This window comes from Chelonoidis abingdonii, chromosome 4 (genome assembly GCF_003597395.2).
Source record: "Chelonoidis abingdonii isolate Lonesome George chromosome 4, CheloAbing_2.0, whole genome shotgun sequence".
Taxonomy (NCBI): Eukaryota; Metazoa; Chordata; order Testudines; family Testudinidae; genus Chelonoidis; species Chelonoidis abingdonii.
The window spans coordinates 34,195,106-34,216,625 of record NC_133772.1 but is presented as its reverse complement, the minus strand read 5'-3'; the positions used below and the strand labels follow the sequence as shown (position 1 = coordinate 34,216,625).

At 54.4% G+C, this 21,520-nt stretch overlaps 1 protein-coding gene across 1 annotated transcript in view; it reads left to right on the top strand.

Annotated features, from left to right (window-relative positions):
- Positions 1 to 21,520, top strand: part of LOC116836373 (NACHT, LRR and PYD domains-containing protein 12-like) — a 596,145-nt gene that overhangs the window by 206,539 nt on the left and 368,086 nt on the right. The gene's annotated exons all lie outside the window — the stretch shown is intronic.

The following is a 21,520-nucleotide window of genomic DNA, read 5'->3' as shown; positions in this document are numbered from 1 at the left end:
GAGGAGCCGCAGCCCTGTGCCTGCCGGAGACAGAGAACTCGGGGGATGCGGGCGCCGGTGCTCTCTGTCCCCGGCACGCGTGGGGCCCCAGCTTCTCTCTGGCTTTCAGAGGAGCCGCGGCTCCCCCCCTGGCAGGGACAGGGAGCACCAGCGCCCGCAGCCCCGGAGAAGCCGAAGAGAAGCTGCGGCCCCGCGCCTGCTGGGGACAGAGAGCACTGGCACCTGCAACCTCAGAGTTCTCTGTCCCTGACAGGGGCGTGGCTGCAGGTTCTCTCCCCTGCCAGGGTGTTGGGGACCACTGGTACAGTACTGTATTATGCCTTAAAGGGGAGCCAACCTATGACTGCGTTATATGCGATTTTGTGTTATGGCAGGGCGCATTATTGCGAGGTTTGACTGTAGTACTTCATACTGAAGGCTGCTTTTATATGCTTGTTTTGCTGTTGGAAAGAGGCCCAGACTTCCTCCCATCTAACCCCCCTTGCTCCCTGACTGCTCCAGCCCCTCTCCACACCCCCAGAAAGTCCCCCTGCCCCGAACCATCCAACCCTCCTCCTGCTCCCTGACTGCCCCCTGGGACTCACCTTACCACCACGCAGCTCCAGCTCCTGGCTGCCTCTGGAGCCAAAGTTAAACATGTGCCAGCACACAGCCCCTCCCCTACAGCGTGCTGAGGCAGCAGGGGGCGGGGGGGGGTTGGGTCATCTGGCTGCTGGAGGCCCAATGGGAGTGGCTCAATCAGCCCCAGGCGGCCAATCAGCAGTGCCATACTCTTCATGGTGGGGAAAGGGGAGAAGGGGAAATTCTGGACCTTTTTACGTTATTACAAATTCTTACTAAGGTGCCACTTTGGGGGAATGTGCTCAGTGGGGGAGTGGTGGCCCCCCGCCCACTCCTCCCCCAGCTATGCTCCTGCTTGTGGGAGCCCTGCAAGACCCAGGGCCTGGGGAAAATTGCCCCACTTGCCCCCACCCTCTGGACAGACCTGCCCTGAGGCAGCTCCCTCACCTCTTCATCAAGGGGAAAAGCAGCAGCAGCAGTGGCAGAGCACTGAGCCAGCAGCAGCCAAAGATCCAGGAGAGACCCTAAGTGAGATGGAAAATGGGGGAGCCCTCTCTGCTCCCGTGCCAACAGGCAGGCCAGCAAAGCCCCCCAAGCAGCTACAGCAGCTAGCAAAGGGTGGCAAGCAGTCAGCAAGGGAATGGGGGGCCTGGCCCAAGAGAAACTAGCTGGGGCCTTGCTCACCACTGCAGCAGCTCCTCATCCCTCTACAGGAGAGTGCTCCTATTGGGATCATGGAAGTGGGTAGGCGGAAGCCCACCCACTGCTAAAGGACCTCCCCCAGCATAAGGAGAGGATACATGAAGTCCGGGATCTCAATTAAGTTTGAGAGACAACTAAAGATAAAACAGGGACAGGAGTGATGTCACAGGGCTAAACGAAGGGAACCTGACAGGGATACCAAGCAGAGAACCCCGGACAGCGCCCACTGCTCCTCAAAGGTGTCAAGACAGCCAGCGGATGCTGCCCATGGGAACTCTGCCCAGGTGTGTGAATGGACTGAGGAGTGGAAATAGGCTCCACAGTCGCAGGAAACTCCTTCAGCCAACCTCCTCCCTCTGGTCTTGTAGATGGCCATTTGTGGGGCCATGGATGGGGAGTGTGTAGATACGGAGGTGAGGGGAAAAGTGCGGCGAAAAACTTAACAGGATGTCTAAGAAGAGCAGAAATAGGGGCTGCAGCCTAGCACACTCCAGGTACACACGTACCAGGGTCTCCCTCATGCCACAGGAGGGGCAGGTATCTGGGACGAGGGTGAACCACGTCAAGAACATGCCCGTACTCATGACTCCATGAAAGAGCCTCCAACTGACATCCTCGGCAGGCATCGGGACCATGGTGGAGTCCAAGCTGGCCAACGGGGGTTCCTCATCCTCAAGCAGTAGTAGGAGGTCCCTCCACTTCATGATGGGGTGGGACACAAGGGTGAGGATGTGAAGGGTGTGGAGCATGAGTGTGTACAGATGTTGCCTAGGGGTGGTCTGAAAGCAAACCAGCTGCAACTCATGCAGCCGGCTCACAGTGAAGGGGTGGGATGGCTGGGTGGGTCCACGGGGCAGGAGCCTGATGAAAAGATCTGGAGGGCCCAGAGTGTAGTGGGAGCAGGGAGGGCCCTCTTGCAGGACCAGGTCAAAGTAGACCCAAGCAGTGGGTAGTAAAGTGGCTCTCACCTCCTGAAGTATGCGCCAGGGAGTACAAGGGCCGGAGAGCCCCATGCGCTGAGTGAGCATCAGGAAATCCAGCCAGTCTTCCCGATCCGAGTCTGGTGACTTCTGTGAGGATCAACCTCTGGCACACCCAGTGGGACTCTGCTAACTGCACATGGAGCTGGGAGTTGTGTAGCAGGGGCTTCGCGAGGAGATCTTCCCTCTCAGTGGCTGCCAGGGACCTGGTCGCTGAGACCAGTTTCTAGGTCCGGAGGAGGTCTTGGTAGAAGACCGGCAGCCCGGAGAGGTCTCGCGGAAGACCTCTCGGATGGAGGTAAAAGAGCTGCTGGTCGTATCGGAGCCCTTGGAAGCAATGCAGGAAGGTGTACGCCAGTACTCTCCACACCAGACTACCTGCACCAGAAAGGAGCCTCTGCAGGGCCTGGAGGCAGAAGACATGGACCTTAGTGCACAGGCACTTCAGGCCCTGTCCTCCCTCCTCCAGGGGCAGGTGAAGGACCCCTGCAGAGACTCAGTGCAGTCCTGGCCAAAGGAACCCCAGAACCAGCCTCTGGAGGTCAGCCAGGAAACCTGGGGCCAGAGCATGGACAGGACTAGTTGATTGAGCACCAGTGCCCTCCCTCGGAGGGAGAGGCACCAGAATAGTCCTGTCTACTTCTGCAGCTGCTCTGCACCCTGTCTGCTAAACCTTGCCAGTTCTCCGGTGGAGACGGATGCATGGCAGAAAGGTAAACGATGAGATAGAGCAGTGGACCTGCACTCTACCAGATGGCCAGATGCACAGGTGGAGTAGACGGCTTGGCAAGTCTCCACCAGCATCAGGTCACCCGGGGCCTGGACCTCAAGAAGCATGTCGCTGGTGTTAGGGACTTTAATCCAGATGGCAAAGTTTGTTGTTTGACCGCAAGAGAGACAGGCAACACCAGCAAGGTTTGATTAAAAGCTTTTTATTGACAAGTGCACGCATTAATAGAGAGCAGCTTGTTTTTAGAGAGAACAGTTTTGTTATAGACAGTTTTGTTGTTGTTATAGACAGTTTGGTTGCGTTATAAATTATTTACTGGAGCAAGCCACCCCCTTTATTTTACAACTAGAAAGTAGACACCTTTAGTATACATGCATGCCTAAAGTTAGAAATGTAGGGGAGTTAAAAACAAACAAAGAACAAAACCATGGAGTGAAAACAAGGAGGCTGGGAAGCTAGAGTTGTTATTAGTTTTTTGAAGGGGCTGCTTTTAACACAGCACATTTGGTACTATGCCAGGAATGCAGCTTTTTTTTTATTTTACTTTTTTTTAGTGCTTGTGAGACATGCTGCTTTTTTAGCATTTTTTACTTAGGAATTACCCAAAAATTTTTGTTAGCCTGACTTTGGTCAGGTTGGCATACCTGGTTTTGTTTGCTATATTTTTATTCAGGCCTAACACTGGCGTATGCTAACAGAATCAGCTGCAACTCCGGCTCTCGAAACACCAACCCCATCAACCTCCGACGGAGGAGACAGAGGAAGGTCTCGATTGCCAGAGCATACAGCTGGCCTGACAGCGGATGCCCCTGACGCACCCCACGCCCGAAGCTCACCGGCTCAGTCAGGGTCCAGTTGAGCCGGACCAGACACTCTGTGGAAGCATCCAGCACCTGGAGAAAACCCATGAACTGGGGCCTGAAACTGAATGCTCACAAAGTCTGCAAGAGATACCCATGGTCCATCTGGTTGAACGCCTTCTCCTGATCCAAGGACAGGAGGGCGAATGACAGAACGTCCCTACACCCAAGCTCAAGGAGATCCAGGACCAAATATAGGTTGTCAAAGATAGAGTGACCTGGGATGGTGTAGGTCTGGTTGGGGTGGACCATGTCCGCCAGCACAGACCCCAGCCACAGTGAGGTGGCTTTCACTACAACTTTGTAGTCTATGCTGAGCAGCAAGACGGGATGCCAATTACAAAGGACACGGGGGTCCCCCGTCTTTGGAAGCAAGGCAAGCATGGCTCCCTGAACAACAGGGGGAAGACCCCACTCTCCAAGGACTCAGCCCAGACGGTGACAAGGTTCAGGAGGAGGACTTCCCAGAACACATGGTAGAGCTCCACGGTCAGCCCGTCCATGGCTGGAGATTTATTCACGGGCATGCGGCAGAGGGCTTCCAAGAGCTTGTCCAGAGTGACAGGCAGCTCTAACTGGTTCCGGTGGCCCACGCTGACCATCGGGAGTCCATCCCAGCAGGGATGGCTTTAGCCAGTGCGGGGCCGATTCCTGGGGCATGTACTCTCCGGGCGGCACTTCGGATTTCCGCTCTCTGGCTGTGGTATTGGGGCCGCGGGGCTCCGGCCGGGAGAGCGGGGCTGCGGGGCTCCAGCCGGGGGAGTGGGCCACGGGGTTGCGGGGCTTCGGCTGAGACAGCGGGGCTCTGGGGCTCCGGCTGGTGTAGCGAAGCCGCAGGACTTCCCGCGCTGCGGCTGGGGGAATGTGACCAAGGGATTGCAGGGCTCTGGCCGGGGTGGCGGGCCACTGGGCTCCTGCTGGGAGAGCGGGGCTGCGGGGCTCCGTCCGGGGTAGCGGGGCCACGGGACTTGCCGCGCTCGGCTGGGGGAGTGGGACCGCAGAGTTCCTGGGCTCGAGCCGAGAGACCGATGCTGCAGTGTTGTGGGGCTGTGGTCGGGGTGGCGGGCTGCAGGATTGCAGGCTCCAGCCAGGAAAGCGGGGCTGCAGGGTCCCTGGGCTCCAGCCGGGGGAGCTGGATGGCGGGGTTGCAGGTCTTCGGCCAGGGGAGAGGGACCGTGGGGTTGCGGAGCTCTGGCCGAGAAAGCGGGGCTGCGGGGTTGCGGGGCTCCAGCCGGGGGAAAGCGGTGCTGCGATGCTGTGGCCGGGGTGGCGGGGGCGTGGGACTGCGGGGTTGCAGGGCTCTGGCCGGGGTAACGGGGCCGCGGGAGTTGCTCCACTCGGCGGGGGAGTGCGACTGCGGAATTGCGGGGATCTGGCCGGGAGAGCGGGGCCATGGGGCTCTGTCTGGGAGAGTGGGGCTCTAGCCACAGTAGCTGCGCCAGGGGACTGGCCGCGCTTGGCTGGGGGAGCGGGACCGCGGTGTCCCTGGGCTCCGGCCGGGGGAGTGGGATAGTGGGGTTGCGGGGCTCCGGCCGGGAGAGCAGGACCGCGGGTTGCGGAGCTCCGGCTGGAAGAGCGGGGCTGCGGGGCTCTAGCCGGGGGATCGGGACCACGGGACTCCTGCCAGGAGAGAGGTTCTGCTGGGCTCCGGCCACAGTAGCGGGGCCACAGGACTTGCTGCCCTCAGCCGGGGGAGAGGGATGGCGGAGTTGCGGGACTCCGGCAACGGAAGTGGGATGGCGGGGTTTCGGGGCTCCAGCCGGGAAAGCGAGGCCGCGGGATTGCGGAGCTCCGGCCGAGAGAGAGCTGTGCTGCAGTGTTGTGGGGCTCTGACCAGGGTAGAGCGACCCCGGGGTTGCGGTCCTCCAGCTGAGAGAGCGGGGCTGCATGGTTGCGGGGCTCCGGCACAGGTAGCGGGGCTGGGGAATTGCGGGGCTCTGGCTGGGGTGCGGGACCGCGAGATTGCGGGGCTCTGGCCAGTGTAGCGGGGCCGCGGGACTTGCCGCCCTCTGGCCTGGGGAGCAGGACCGCGGGGTTGAGGGGCTCTGGTTGCGGGAGCGGAGCCGCGGGGCTCCGGCAGGGGAAGCCAGGCCAAAAGGCAAAAGCTGACATTAACACTGTTTCAGTCTCTGTGTTACTTGACATCGTGTATTCAGTGTCACCATAGAAGGGAAGGGCTCTGCATAGACGGAAATTTGCCTGGGATTCAATAGAAAATGTTAAGTAAAATTTGCTTTAAAAATTAAACCTGGCGCTTTGTCATCTTGTGTCATCATTTTTATTTCTTAGCTTTCAGCTGTTTAAGTGAACTCTAAAACTTTCATATTGACTGTTTCCTATCTGACATTGTATCTCCCTAATCTCCTTCATAACCATCATTGACTTTTTTTCCATTTTAATACTATCTCATAGTATCAGAGAGAGTGAGAAAAATAGCAAATAAAGGTACATGACTGTCTGTCTGTCTCTACAGAGAATGATAGATATACATGCATCTGTCTCACACAGAGAGATGTGATGTATTCCCTGCTCAGAGCACTCTGCAAGCATTAGGATCGGTCAGATCTGGGGAGAAAAGGCTCATGTAGAAGGCCCTAGCCCTTCCGCACATCTCCACTGGATCTGTGAGGGGGGTGCCATCCTTTGCCAGAAGGTAGGTGATATGCTTCTTAGCCCCCCTCATTTTCTTCAGGGCATAGGAGAAGTGGGAGCCATGATCCATCTCCCAAAGGAGGTAGATGTGGGATCGAACAAAAGCATCCCGGGCCCCATGGTCCTTGAGGGCCCAGAACTCCTCTCGCTTCACCATCTAACTCCAGAAATGCACCTCTCCAGCTCTAAGACCTCCTGTTCCAACTGTTCTATCGCCACATCCCTCCGCTGGCTGGCACCCAAGTGTAGTCACAACAAAAGAGCCAGGCACGCATCTTCCCCGCGCCGCACCAAGGGAAAGGCACACCTCTGCTCTTGCCAGGCCAGCCAGAACTCCTGGAAGGATGTCACAAAGCCCACATCCTCTAACAAGCTGTTATTAAAGTGCCAATAGACCGGCCCTGGCCTCTCCACGCTGAGATAGGTAGTCACAGTCACCAGATGGTGATCCAAGAACAGGGCTGGCCAGATTTTGGAGGACCCTGTCCCCCCAACTCCAGTCGACATCTAGCTTAGGCCCTGGATCCATATGAGTCTCCTGCAGGAAGACCACAGAATAGCCCCCTCCTCTGAAGGAAGGAGAGCACCTGGCACCTGCAGAGACCCATCCTACAGTCCCGGGTGTTTAGTGTAGCAAAGGTGATGGGTGTCATAGGGAGGGTTGAGGGGGGGATCCTTGCTCACAGGGATGCTCACGGCCCCTATTGGGCCACACAGAAAACCATGACAACCCCATAGGCAAGCAGAGAGTCACAGAAGCTGCGGGCTCACTGGTAGGCCAAAGCGGCCTGCCTCTCTGTCCGTTTACCCTCCCTCCAAATGGCCCTCCCGCCCGAGAGAACCTGATGGAAATCCCCACATTAGAGGAGAGCAAGCTGCACTTTGTTCTGGGACTCATAGACATCCTGGAGAAACTCTCCCAGCTAATCTTGCAGCGTCTGGGGCAGGGTCACTGGCTTCTGACTGTCCTCTGGTGGGGCCTACTGAGACGGGCAGGCAGGGGGTGGATCCCCAACATGGCACCTGATGTCCCGGCACCACACAGCCTGCCTCAGACCCAGCTCAATAGTGAGCAGCAGAGAAAAAATGGCAGCCCCAAGTGGGTCAGGACAGGGGAAGATGAAGGTTGCTCCCTGGGGGTCATCCACCGGGAAGAGGAATGGGACAACCCCAGAGGTGGCAGCTGCACGGGAGATGGAGGAGATGGAGATGGAGATGGCATCGGCATAGGGAGCAAGATCAGGAGTGACGTCATGGAAAGGGGCAGAGTTGGGATCCTAGGCCTTCGCAGCCAAGCTACCAGGATGTGGCACCTCTCGGCCTGGCTCAGGGGCCGAGGGAGCAGGAAGGGGGGCCTCAACAATGCCGGGCTGGTGCTCGATAGCCGGTGATGTAGCTATGGCATCAAGGGATGGAGAATTAGCAGCGGGGCCCCCACCCAGAAAAGAGGTTGCCCCTAGTAACACAGGGCCCAGCCGCCTGGCACTTGAAGGCCTGGGCGAGTGGGAAGCAAGTGGGCATGGATTGTAAGAGTGCTCCACCTCTCCTAAGCTGGCACAGCTTCTGGGGTAACATAGGGCAGCCCTGACGTTCCTCTGTGTTAGATCAGAAGCCATTTTATCCCCCACCTGCTCCAGAATAAGGGGAGCGCAGAGGGGCTTATAAGCGGTTTCTCCAATCTCCTCATCAGGGCTGAGTATGAACTTGGTGCAGTTGAGGGCAGTGTCCAGTGTTTTTAGCAAATCCCAGATGCAGCAAATTTTGATGTTACAAACACTATTATTTTAAGACAATAAAAACTACAGCGCAGTATTGCCAACATGAAGAGAGCAAAAATCATGAGTCAGACCCCTGAAAATCATGAGATTACAAAAAAAAAGTGAACTAACATCCTTTTCTTTCCTTATTTTTCCCACAGAGTGGACTTTCACCATCTAACTCCAGAAATGCAGGCAGAGCTGGATTCTGTGAAAAAGATATAACCTGATTTGATCATAACAATGCGGATGGAGGACTGGGTGGGAGACATTTCAATGACACATCTCTGGTCTGGCCGACTTGCCCCTAGCTTGGTCAGCAGCCAGAAAGGTGCTGAAGGTGGCCACAAAGGACATACACACTCATTTGGGATTGGAAAATGAAGAAGCGGGACAGGAAGATGATTAAGGTCTGGCCAGTCACCCGGTTGCATGCGCCCAGACAGATGCTGCTGTTCTAGTTACGCCTGGTGCATGACTAATATATCAGCACAAGTGACGACATTCACCTCACAGCTACTCACTTGCTCTCACAGCTACAGCACCGCCACAGACCCTATTATACACTGATTAAAATACCCCCAAATACATAAGACTATGGGTTGGAGTGAGACACAGAGAGCTCATATGTGCTTGTGGGCTTGGCTGGGGCACGAGCCAGACCGGGCTTTGCCTGGCTCTGAGCTACAAAGAGTTAGGAGAAAATGTACATTTTAAAAGCAGGTCATGTTGGAGAGGAGCAGGCTGGGGATAGCAGGAGAATGTAGCCCGAGAGCCCCTTGACCAAATGAGTCCAAGTTTCAACCAACAACTCCACTCTGGCATCCCTACTGACTGAGCAATTTTCAGGCCAATCTGCTACTGCATATGGATTTTTAAATGCTTGGAAAAATCAGCTGTAAACTGCAACACAGGCTTATCTATGAGGCAGCTCTTTTCCTTCCATAATTGAAAAGGGACCTGCTTCACAAAGGTGACTATAGGTGAAGAGCCATTACACACCCAGTGGACACTTGTACCGCATTCCCACACTATACGATCGTGTACATGGAAATTTGTAAAGTCTTGAAAATAATCCGGAGAGGGGAGAGATTTGAGGGAGTGCCCTGGTTTCACTGGAAAAGGGGTTGGCCATGAAATCTGAGCTTCCCATGCATGTGAAGACAGAATTTGATAGGCTGTGTCTGCCCCAAGGTGTTTGGATACTGGTAAAGTCTGGCTGATAGGTAACTAGCAATGAGAGTGCAGAGAAGGTCACCCACCTGTCTCTAAATGCTCATCTCCCCTTGCTCCATGGGGGTTACCATGTATGTGTGTCTTTTGATTTACAAATATTTCTGTCCGAAGAAACGTGTTTGTTCCTTTCCATACTGCTGGCAACTGAGCTCCGGAGTCCTGAATTGGATGTTTCAGTCTGAGAGTTTATAGCGATTGGAGCAGCTGTCCAGTTTATCCTGCTAACCCTGGATTGTTTTACATGGTAATTCCTCTTTTACAAGACTAGAGTGGACCCAAGAGGTTGCTGTGGCACAAGGGCCAAAATCTGCCCTCAGTTACATCCATGCAGCTCCACTGAAGCACAGATGTTCCACATGGACAAGACCTGGGATCTTAGGGCTAGTGCAGGATGGTTCCTGCAGACAGGGCCGACTCTAGGCACCAGGGTTCCTCCCCGCGTGAGTGGGCTGTACAGGGCACTGTCAGGCTTAACAGGGGACGCGATTCAGGCATGCGCACTGATGGGGCGAATGGCTGGGCAGCTAGAGCTGCCCCTGGACCCAGCCCGCTGCATAACTCCCTTGCCTCAGCCCCACACTGCCTGCCCTGGGTAGGGAGAGGCAGAGCCCGGGTCTGAGTGGGGCAGTGGATATTGCCGCACCAGGTGAGAGGGGACCCCACAGCTAAGGCACCTGGGGGGTCAGTGTCTGTTCTCTCGGCTCTGCCTGCACAGGGCTGGGGATGCAGCTGTAAGCGCCTGCCCCTCTCAGCCTTTGCACCCCCTATCCCGTTCACAGCCCCTCCACTTGTTCCTCCCCTAACCGCTCCTTCGCCACACCGCTTCCCCTTGTACTCTCCCTTCACCCACATCTCTCCCCTTGTACCCTCTCCCAGCCCTCTCCTCCCACACCTCCCCCTTCCCCTGCACCTCTTCTCCTGCAACCCTCCTGATACCCTCTCCTCCTCCACCCTCCTCTGCAAGCACATCACACCCCACTTCTCTGCCAGTGTAGCGCTCCCAAGCACCCCCACACTCGCTCCTCCGCATGAACCCTCTTTACTAGATCCCCATCCCTTTCAAGGTTTGAGGGTTAGTCACTATGCCTTCCACGTGCATTTGGAACACTAAAGATGGGGTTGTGGGAGATGGGGGTGGGGAGATTTATACTAAAGTGAAATAAAAATAGCAGAAACGGTTTGATCCCCACTGCAATTGTAAACAGGGATTGCAGTGAAGGAGGAGGTCACATTTGGGAGAGGGAGCCCAGGGTTGAGGCAGCCAGGCATGTGGGTGGGGGATGGCTCGGGGGGTAGGGGGGGTGCCCAGGACTGGGGTGTGGAGCAGCAAAAAAACCTAGAGCCACTGCAGGGGGGTGGCGGTAATTCAAGGTGGAATTTGACCTTAACACATTAAGGGATTGTTCACACCTGCATGGCCCCATGTTCAGACAGCATCTAAGCAAAGCTGGTGAGAAGAGCAAATTAAACCTTACTAGGGAATTTCACCTGCTCTATAGGCCTAATACTGCAGCCATTGGAATCAACTGCACTGCAGGGAATACATCACATGTATGTGTGAGACAGATGCACGTATATCTATCATTCTCTGTAGGGATAGTCATGTACCTTTATTTGCTATTTTTCTCACTCTCTCTGATACTATGGGATAGTATTAAAATGGGAAAAAGTCAATGATGGTTATGAAGGAGATGAGAGAGATACAATGTCAGATAAGAAACAGTCAATATGAAAGTTTTAGAGTTCACTTGAACAGCTGAAAGCTAAGAAATAAAAGTGATGACACAAGATGACAAAGCACCAGGTTTAATTTTTAAAGCAAATTTTACTGAACATTTTCTATCGATGCCCAGGCAAATTTCCGTCTATGCAGAGCCCTTCCCTTCTATGGTGACACTGAATACACGATGTCAAGTAACACAGAGACTGAAACAACATTAAAGTCAGATTTTGCCTTTGGGCCAGGCTCTCTCGGCCAGAGCCCCGCAATCCCGCAGCCTCGCTCTCCCGACCGGAGCCCCGCGGTCCTGCTTCCCTGACAGATCGCGGCAAGTCCCGTGGCCCCGCTACCGAGGCCGGAGCCTGGCGGCCCCACTCTCCTGACCTGAGCCCACAACCCCGCTCTTTTGGCCAGAGCTCCGCCACCCCGTGGTACTGCACCCCTGGCCGGAACTCTGCAACTCTGCGGTCCCGCTCCCCGCGCTGGAGCACCGCAAGTCCTGCGGCCCTGCTACCCCGGCCGGAGTGCTGCAACACCGCAGTAACGCTCCCCTGAGCGGAGCCCCGCAACCCCGCAGTCCCGCACCCACAGCTGGAACCCAGGGACCCCGCTGCCCCGCTCTCCTGGCCAGAGCTCCGCTACCCCACTTTCCGGACCGGAGCCCCGCAACCCCGTGGTCGCGCTCCCCCGGCCGAGCGCAACTCCTGCAGTCCAGTCACCCAGGCCGGAGTCCCGAAGACCTGCTCTCGAGGCCAGAGGCCTGCAACTCCGAGGTCCCGCTCCCCCGGTGGACCCCAAGGTTGCCCCGGTCCCGCTTCCCGAGCTGGAGTGCAGCAAGTCCCACAGCCCCGCTCTCCGAGCCGGAAGCCCCGGTTAGAGCCCTGCAACTCCACAGTCCCTTTCCCCCGGCAGGAGCCCAGGGACCCTGTGGTCCCGCTCCCCACGCTGGATTGTGGAAAAACGCGCCGCCCCCCCCGGCTTAAGCCTGGCAAACCCGCAGCCCCGCTCCCGCCGCCACAGTCCCGCGCTGGCGCTCCCACAGCCGAGCGTGTCAACTCCCGTGGCCCTGCCACCCCTGACGGACTCCCGCAGCCCTGCTCTCCCAGCGGAGCCCAGGGTTCCTGGAGTCACGCTCCCCACGCTGGAGCACGGAAAGTCCCGCGGCCCTGCTACAGAGGCCGGACCCCGGTGGCCCCACTATCCTCACCTGAGCCCGCAGCCTCGCTCTCGAGGCAAGAGCTCCGCCACCCCGGCCAAAACCACATCACCCTGCAGCCCTGCTCCCCTGGCCCGAGCGCCGCCAGTCCCGTGGCCCCGGCTCCCCTGGCCCGAGCGCCCCAAGTCCCGCGGCCCCGGCGTCCCTGGCCCAGCGCGACTCACCGCGGGCCCGCGCCCCTTGGCTCCGAGCGCCGCAAATCCCTGGCCCGGCTCCCCTGGCCGGGCGCAATCCTGCGGGCGCCCGCTCCCCTGGCCCGAGCGCACATCACCGCGGTCCGACCCCTGGCCGAGCACGCAAGTCGCCGCGGCCGGCCTACCTGGCCGTAGCCGCGCCGATCTAACCGCCCCGCGCCCCTGGCCCGAGAGCCGCAATCCCGCAGGCCACCGGCGCCCATGCCGACGCCCGCACGCCCGGAATCCCTTCGGCCGGCCCACAGCTCCGCTGGCCTGAATGCGCCGCATCAGTCCCGCGGCCCCGGTCCCTGGCCGGGCGCTGCAAGTCCGCGGCCCCGGCATCCCCTGGCCCGTAGCGCGCAACTTCTGCGGGCCTCGCTCCCTGGCCCTGAGCGCCGCATCTACCGCGTCACCATGCTCCTGTGCCGGGCACCGCAGTCCCGGGCCCCGGCTACCCTGGCTGAGCGCCGTCTACGCGGACCGCCGCGCCCCCTGGCCCGAGAGCGCAATCCGCAGCCCCGGCCGCCATGCTCGACTGCCGCATCCGCGGCCCCCGCTCCTGGCCGAGCGGCCGCATCACCGCGGCCCGCGCTCCCTGGCGAGGCACGTCACGCGGCCCCCGCTCCCCTGGCCTGCGCGCGCATACCGCGCCCCCGCTCCCGGCCGAGCGCCGGCAAGTCCCTGCGCCCGGCTCCCTGGCCCCGAGCGCCGACAGATCAAGCAGGCCCTGGCCGAGTGCCGCAAGTCCGGGACCCTGGCCCAGGAGCGCTGCTCACCTGCGGACTCTGCTCCCTGGCCGAGCGCCACAAGTCGCGGCCCGCTCACCTGGCTCCGAGCGCCGCAGTCCGCGGCGCGTGCTGAGCACCACAGTGCCACGGCCCCACACCCGGGCGAAGCGCACCAGTCCCGCGGCCCCCGCGCCCCTGGGCCGAACCCCGCATCACCGCTTTCGCAGCCAGAGCCCCGCAATCCCATGGTCGTGCTCTTTTGGCCGAGCGCAACTCCCGCTGCCTCGCCACCCCAGCCGGAGCCCCGCGACCCTGCTCTTTCAGGTGGAGCCCACAACTCTGCTCTCCTGGCCAGAGCTCTACAATCCCACGGTCGCGCTCCCCGGCTGAGTGTAGCAACTCCCACAGCCCAGTCACCCAGGCAGGAGTCCCGAAGCCCCACAACTGCACCATCCCGCTGCCCTGGTGGACCCCAGGGTCCCCCTGGCCCCACTTCCTGCGCTGGAACGCAGCAATGCCCGCGGCTCTGCACTCCCAGCTGGAAGCCCCAGTATCCCCGTTACAGCCCCCCAATCCCGCGGTCCTGCTCCCCCGGCCGAAGCCCAGGGATCCCGTGTTCCTGCTCCCCACGCTGGATTGTGGAAAATCCTGCCGTCCTGCTACCCTGACTAGAGCCTGGCAAACGCGCAGCCCTGCTCTCCCAGCTGGAGCTCCCCAACCGCGCAATCGCACTCCCCTGGCCGGAGTCTCACGCTCGCGCTCCCCGGGCTGAGCGTGGCAACTCCTGTGGCCCCGCCACCCCTGCCGGGCCCCCATAACCCCACTCTCCCAGCGGAGCCCTGGGTTCCTGCAGTCCCGCTCCTCGCACTGGAGTGCTGCAAGTCCCGCGGGCCCGCTCTCCCTGGTGGAGCCCCGCAACCCTGCGGTCCCACTTTCCCCCGCAGAGTGCACCAGCTCCCGCCGCCCTGCCACCCCGGCCGGAGCCCCGCAATCCCACAGCCGCGCTACCCCGGCCGAGCATGGGAACTCCTGCTGCTCCGCCACCCAGTCGGACCCCCGCAACGCCGCTCTCCTGGCCGGAACACCGCAACCCTGCCGTCTCGCTCCTCTGGCCAGAGCCCAGGGACCCCGCAGCCAAAGCACGGCAAGTCTCGCGGCCCAGCTACCTCAGCCGGAGCCCCGCAACCCCTCATTCCTTCTCCTTTGGCTCAAGCCTCGCAACCCCTCGGCCCAGCTACCACTGCCGGAGCGCGGAAATTTGAAGTACCATCCAGAGAGTATATGCCCCAAGAATTGGGCCCTGCACTGGCTTAAGACCGCCCGGATTGCAAAACTCCCATTGACTTCAGTGGGGCATGAATCAGCTTTATGGGTCTGCTCCAAAACCCACTGAACCAAAGGGAATTGTTCCCTCAGTTTTGGATTCAGCTTTACGTGGCAAAGTGACCTCTAGAGTAATCACCACGTCACACCAGCATTGTACCTTTTTTTTTTTTTAAATGTGACTGGTCTGATTTGTAGATTATGTTAGCGAGAGCTTTTCCCCCCTCACGTTAAGACTATGCTCACATTTGCGTCCACCTATACGTTGATGGAAACATATAACACTGTGTACATGCAAATCCCTTTGGCCACACTGCCACTGTAAGTACACAGCAGTAGCCGTGTCATTTCAGGAGTGGTATCTCAGGGCTCTGTGTCACAGGGAGACACTACAAGAACCGCTTTGCTGTGGGATATTGGTACTGTCCTCCACCTTCACATGCTTGCCTGTGCGAGTTCTTGATCATGTCACTCTGATTGTTACTCCCTAGAGAACTGGGTAGAAGACATGGAGCAACTGGATGATGTTGTGGCCGTGCAGGTTTGTGAGGCAGTGAACACTGATGTACCCACATGTGGGCGTCATAAGAAAAGTTCCAGCACTTCTAGTTGGTTTTCAGAGAATGGGGTTTCCGAAATGTGCAGGGCTTTCAATGGCACCCATAGCCCAATACTTTGTCCCCTGCGCTGGGCAGGTGAGTCAATGAACTGAAAAGGTAACTAGTCTATCGTCCTGCAAGGCCCAGTGGATCACATACTGCTGAATGGAGAGATTTGGTCATCTATGAAGGTGGAGGAAGCAGATTTGCACTGCCCTGAAGAACCAGCTGGAGTTTTTGCTGCAACAGGGAGGAAAAGTCAGCGCATAGTATTTTAAATGCCCTGGATCTTAAAACTGAGATTTAAGCACCAGAGCAAGAAGGGATATTAATGAGGAGGCATTGTAGCTGACAAGCCTCAGATTCTGGTTCCTGACATAGCTTGGGAGGTCTTCCTCAGTTCGTCATGGGCGGGGGGGGGGGGGGGGGCTTCTTCAACCTGCTCCTGCAAGTACAGGTGTAGAATCACATTCTCCTCGCCCTCTGAGTCTTCTGGGGTGTCCTCCAATCTCTGCTGCCTTCTCACCCTGGCCCCCATCAGTGCCCTCTTGGCAGGGCCAGCTTCAGGCACCAGTGCTCCAAGCATGTGACTGGGGGCACCAAGCCACTGGGGGCACCCTGCCGGTCGCCGTGAGGGCGGCAGTCAGACAGCTTTCAGCGGCATGCCTGTGGGAGGTCCACTAGTTCCGCAGATTCCAAAGCTGCGTGACCGGCGGACCTCCGGCATGCATGCCGCTGGATCTGCGGGTCCTGGGACCTCTCACAAGCAAGCTGCTGAAGGCAGCCTCCCTGCATGCTTGGGGCGGCTGAAATGCTAGAGCCGTCCCTGCCTCTTGGAGAATGAGGCCAGCGTGGTTGAGCAGGGGATCGTGAGCCCTGGACAGCACCTGGTCCAGCTTCTTGTAGAAGGGGTATGTACGACGAGCCCTCCTGGAAGAACTGCTTAAGTCTTTGGCAGCCTGAACAGGAGCCTCAAGTGCTTCATGCATTCGCGGCATGGGGATGGAATTTGCTGAATGCCTCCTGCTCCATCCTCTGTGAAATTTCCAGATACAGGGAAATGTTCTTAGTGCTCTGGGCAAATTCGTGGCACACAGTGTACTGCACCCATGCATTGATCAGCACCCGGGTTTGCTTGGTGGGCCAAGCTGCTCCTCTCAGTGCAGGATCCATTTTCACCTCTAAGGCCAGCAGTGGAAAGCCAGACTGCCTTCTGTGGCCAGTCAGTGCCACACACTACCACCAGTGCTCAGGGGGCAGGGACCTAGACTGGGAACAGTCAGGAAGAAAAGGGTCATTGTGGGAATGAGGGTGGAGGACTAATGAATCTCAAGAGCTGGCACATTCCCCCTGTTCACACTGCAAACTGGCCCCCGAGTCTGGCCCCATGGCACAGATAAAGCAAGTGCTTACCCATGGCCCTGAGGCTTGCTAGCTCCCTCACCCTCTGCCTGCCTTGAGACAGGTGCTGCTGGAGTTTAAGTGTGGACCGTAGGGGGTTATAGCACAAGCCTGAGCATATACATATGTGGAGTCACCAGTGTAGCTGTCCCCTACAGCAGAAGTCAGGGTGAGTTGGGGGGTCACAGTCTCATTCTCTGGCTGTGTTAGAACATCTCCATCGCCAGGGTGTCCCGTGTTCTGCGCAGTCTGAGGGCACCTCTTCCAAACTGCTGCCAAAGAGCATCTGGTGGCACCTGAAGATGAGAGACCCAAGCTTCATTTTACGAAGGATCGAGAGTGTGCCCTGCTGCATGGCTGTCCTGCTCCCTGTGCCCTTGCTGAGACCTGTGTCCCTTTTCATGCTCTCCTCCCTCCCTGCCTTTTCTGTACACGATAATTGCCTGGAACATAGTCCATGGCAATCCCAATCTCTCTGCTTTGTGCAATATAGAGGATCATCCCCACAGACGGTGTCTGATTGCAGGCAGCATGTGACACTCAATGAGGACTGGTGTAGGAAGAAGATGGGGGAGGGATCAAAACGTGGCTAAACATCTGAGCAGTTGGATCAGCTGCTAAAGTGAGGCCCTCCCACAGATCACAGCTTGTTAGGAGAGAGGGGGCAAGATCTTTGTATGCTAAAATGTGGGTTCTGTGCTGGTGCAGATCCAGGGGAAAAGCATGCTCAATGCACCCATTCATTTTCCACCCATTCATTCAGTTCACACATCACCCTTCCTTGTCATATCCTGTCATTCTGTACACATATCCCAGCACCAGAATCTCAAACAGTAGATTCCACTGAGCCAGCCCACAAGTTACACAAGGGAGGGAATTCACAGTCACAAACCCAATCCTTCATATGTAGAGACAGGGCTTCCATGTGTTCAGGGGATGTCCCAGCCTTCCCAATAAACACCCTAGGCCCATGGTTCCCTGCCCCTAGCTCTGTCTCCCATTTTCTTGGGAAAGAAACTGCCCTACCCTTAGACCCCCCAGGGCACTGGCTTTCCCCAATATTTGGTTTCGCAGTTCACAGACATAAGGCAGAAAGGGCTGTTGTGACAATCTAGTCTTACCTCATGCAGAAGGCAACACAACATCCTTGAATTAATTCCTGCTTTGAGTCTAATAGCTGTGCTTGATCTAGAGCAAGTCTTTTAGAAAAATAGCCACTCTGATTTTAAACGTGCCAGTGATGGAGAATCCAGTGCAATCCTGGGTCAGTTGTTCCAGTGGTTAATTACCCTCCCTGTTAAAACTGTGCGCCTTACTTCCAGTGTGAATTTATCTAGCCTCAACTTCCAGTCATTGGATCCTCTTACATGTTTGTCTGCTAGATTGAAGACACCCCTGTTATCAAACTTTTGTTCCCCATATAGGTACCTATAAACTGATCAAGCAACTCCTTAACCTTCTCTATGACGGTATGTTTTCTACTCCATTCATTCTCGTGGCTGTTCTCTGACCCCTCTCCACATTTTGAAATATCCTTTTTGAATTGTGGACACCAGAACTAGACACAAGTAGTAATAAGCTCGATGGTATTCATCACCATACAAATTTTGACAGGTTTCCAAGCCTCTTTTAGGGCTTATGTCCCTCCTTCCCACCCCCCATTTCCGTTGGCGCCAAAGTGTGGCGCCGTTGGCCATTTTGAAAAAACGTGCGTGTATGTGTTTGACTAGGGGAAGTGTTGTGTATGTTTGCGCTTGTGTACATGGAGAGAAAAAGGTTGAAAGAAGAGTGTAAAGAGGAAAAAAGAGTCTCAGTAAGGTTTAGAGAAAAAAAGGAAAAGAAAAGAGGCAGGTTATGAAAGAATAGAAAGATAAAACTTAAAGAAAAAGGAAATATTTGTTTTTGAAGGGCTAGTTTAAGAAAAAAGTTATTAATATTAATAACTAGGTTGAAAAAGGGAAAGGCAAAACCTGTTTGGCAGGCCCAGGGTAAAAAAGTGAATAAAAAGGCATTAAAACTATTGACTACCAGTGTAGGTTAAGAAGAAAGTATTAAAAACTAGGTTTAAAAAGGGAATTGACTAAAGCAAAACCTGTTTAAGCACAGTGTAAAAAAAGTAAAGAAAAAGCATTAAAACAATTCAATACCAGTGTAGGTTAAACAAAAACATCAAAAACTAGGGTTTAAAAAAGGAATTTACAAAGGCAAAGCCTGCTTGGTAAGCACAGGGTAAAAAAGCATTAAAACTATTGAATACCAGTGTAGGTTAAGAAAAAACGCTTTTATTATAAACAATACAAATAGGTTTAAAAGGGGAATTGACTGAAGCAAAACCTGTTTAGTAAGCACATGGCCAAAAACTATAAAGGGGTACTAAAAAAAAAAAGCATTTAAAAAACATTAAAAACTAGGTTTAAAAATTAATTTACAAAGGCAAAGCCTGCTTGAGAAACACAGGGTAAAAAAGTAAATAAAAATACATTTAAACTATTCAATACCAATGTAGGTTAAGAAAGTTGCTAAGAAAAATACAATAAAACTATTCAATACCAGTGTAGGTTAAGAAAAACATTTTAAAATATTAAAAACTAGGTTTAAAAAGGAAATTTACTACGGAAGTGTAATAAAAGTAAATAAAAGACATTAATACTATTCAATACCAATGTAGGTCAAGAAAAAAAGAAAGGTTAAAAGAAAGAACAGAACAAACAAACAAAAGAGCAAAGACAGAGAGCACATGGTGAAACCAGAATAAGACAGAGAGAAGCAGGCAGAGCCTGTTTAGTAAGGCACAGGGTAAAAAAGTGAACAGAATCAGGGTAGGTTAAAAGAAAGAACAAGACAAGAAAAGGGAAGAGAGAGTCCTCTTTGCCAAGAGCAAAGACAGAGAGCACAGGGTAGAATCAAAGAGAGAGAGAGGGAACTTTTACCTTTGCTCTTTCTGTAGAATGAGGCAACTTTCCCGGTTCAGACCCTCCCAGACTTGTTATCACCGCCTTTGGATCGGACCAATCAGAGGTGGTTTTACAACAGCGTCATAGAATTCATCTTCCCGAACCAATCCTAGAGTCCCAAGATTTTAAACAAGAGCCAACCCCCCTTCTTCCCCCCACCCCCTTTTAACTGTTCTATTCTTATTTAAAGAAACAGACCCCCAGCATTTTCCCGCCACGTAGCCCTTTTACAAAGGGGTTTTTATAAAAGTTAAATTTATAAGCTTTTAGTAACACACCATTTTTAAAGTTTTCCCCTAGGTTTTAAACTAACAGGGTTTGTTTTTTTTCGTAAAAACAGTGTGAAGCTGCAGCAAAGCTCCTGTTAGCAAAGCAGCCTCTGTGAGTTAGTGGATTAGAGATAAGAAATGCTGCTTCTTTCCCAAACTTTTTAATAAACACAAGTTAAAATTATCTTAAGTTTTGCAAAGGATTCTTCTTCTTTTCTAATCCACAACCTTTAAAAGGCTGTTTTAAGTGGTTTTTACTAAAAACCTTGGGGGTAGGGAAATTTTCTCTTAGTAAGGGTTTTGTGGGTTTAGGTCTGGGGTGCTTCTGTCTGCTCTTTTTTTATTACAACTCAGATATAAAAGGGTTGTGTCTTATTCCTTTGCAAAACTTAAGGTAACTTTAACGTGTTAAAAATGGTGTATTACTAAAAGCTTATGGTTTCAACTTTTATAAAAAATCCCTCTGCTTGCTCTTTTTCAGTAAAACACTTATGTCAAGAGGGTTAAATAAAGAAATGTGTCTTCATTTAGGCATGTCTTTTCAAGTGTTTACACCTTTACAAAACTTTCACTTCTATTTGTTAAAAAGTGGGGAAAGAAGCAATCTTCTTCTCTCCAATTCAGTGGTTTACAAAATAAGGAATCTATAAACTGTCTGTTACTAATAACCAGGGGTGCTTCTGCATAACTTCTTATTACCACACCTACAAAAGGGTTGTGTCTTAGGTTTGTCTTATCCCTTTGCAAAACTTGTGGTTTCTGCTAAAAGCATTGGTTGATATTTTCATTGGTTGGGGACATCAGAGCTGTATCTAAGAGCCCATCTCCATTAAGACATTTGCTCAGAGATCATCTACATTAGTGACACCAGGGTGAGTCCCCAGAGCACACGCCACCCCAGTGCAAAGTGAGGGTCATGCGGGGGCAGCACAATCCATAACTCCTGGGAGAGGGAGAGGAAGTTTAGAATCCTGGGAACTTGAGGGGACAGAGGAGAATTGTGGGGGTAGAGTTTGTGGGGGCTGCTTAGAGAAGGAGGATGGGAAATCTCTGTGGGGACCTGTAGGAAGAAAGATAAGGAACTGTCAACCTGCAATGACAAAAGGAGGAAGTGTTGCAGAAAATTGATAAATTGAAGAGCAGTAAGTCCCCAAGACCAGGTGATACACCCTGGGTGTGTTTAGGTAAATACAGTTTGCTCCTGCTTTGCTTAGATTTGCTAGATATTCAGCTGATGGACTGGTGTTTTGCTCATTGTAATTGACTTAGCGGATGTTGAGTCACAAATTATTTTAGTCCTGAATGCGGGGGTAGTGAAATATGATTCCCAATGTTTGTAATTATTGTGGGAATACAGAAAAGAAGGACTGTGCTTAACCTGTCCCAAAGGAGCTAGTCATTTTCAGTTTAAAGAACCTTGGTTAAAAAAAAAAAAGACAGCTCAAATGTCTGAGCCCTGTAAAATATGAGAGCGTGTGTGTGCACAAATGGCTGCATACCCTCAAGGGGTGTTGGATCGATGGAAAGGAACCCCTAGATATTCAACCCAGCTCCACCTAGCAGAAGGGTGACATTTTGGGGGAGCTCGCAAATACCTGGTGAGTGGTTCACTAAGCTGGAAAAACAATTTTGTTTATATTTGAGGAAATCACTCTG